This window comes from Rhincodon typus, chromosome 38 (genome assembly GCF_021869965.1).
Source record: "Rhincodon typus isolate 14 chromosome 38, sRhiTyp1.1, whole genome shotgun sequence".
Taxonomy (NCBI): domain Eukaryota; kingdom Metazoa; phylum Chordata; class Chondrichthyes; order Orectolobiformes; family Rhincodontidae; genus Rhincodon; species Rhincodon typus.
Window position 1 is genome coordinate 18230041 of NC_063369.1, and position 493 is coordinate 18230533.

Genomic DNA, 493 nt, shown 5'->3' on the forward strand with positions numbered 1-493 from the left:
CCCCCCCCTCTGTCTGTCTCTCTCTCTCTCTGCCCCTGTCTCTTCATCCCCCCCCCACTCTCTCTCTGCACCAACTCCCTCTCTCTCTCTCTCTGCCTCTCTCTCTCTGTCTGCCCCCCCTCTCTCTGCCCCTCCCTCTCTCTCTCTGCCCCCCCCCGTCTCTCGCTCTGCCCCCCGTCTCTCTTTCTCTGCCCTCTCTCTGCCTCTCTCTCTCTCTCTCTCTCTCTCTCTGCCCTCCCCCGCCTCTCTCTCTCTCTCTTTGCCCCCCATCTCTCTCTTTGCCCTCCCCCCATCTCTCTCTTTGCCCTCCCCCCATCTCTCTCTCTCTGCCCTCTCTCTTTCTCTCTCTGCCCTCTCTCTTTCTCTCTCTGCCCCACCTCTCTCTCTCTCTCTGCCCCCCCTCTCTCTCTCTCTCTCTGTCCCCCTCTCTCTCTCTCTCTGCCCCCCTCTCTCTCTCTGCCCCTCTCTCTCTCTCTCTCTCTCTCTCTCTCTC

General features: G+C 61.1%; 1 protein-coding gene across 2 annotated transcripts in view; it reads left to right on the forward strand.

Annotated features, from left to right (window-relative positions):
• pnpla6 (patatin-like phospholipase domain containing 6) overlaps positions 1-493 on the forward strand; it is a 148087-nt gene that overhangs the window by 558 nt on the left and 147036 nt on the right. The window lies entirely within an intron of this gene.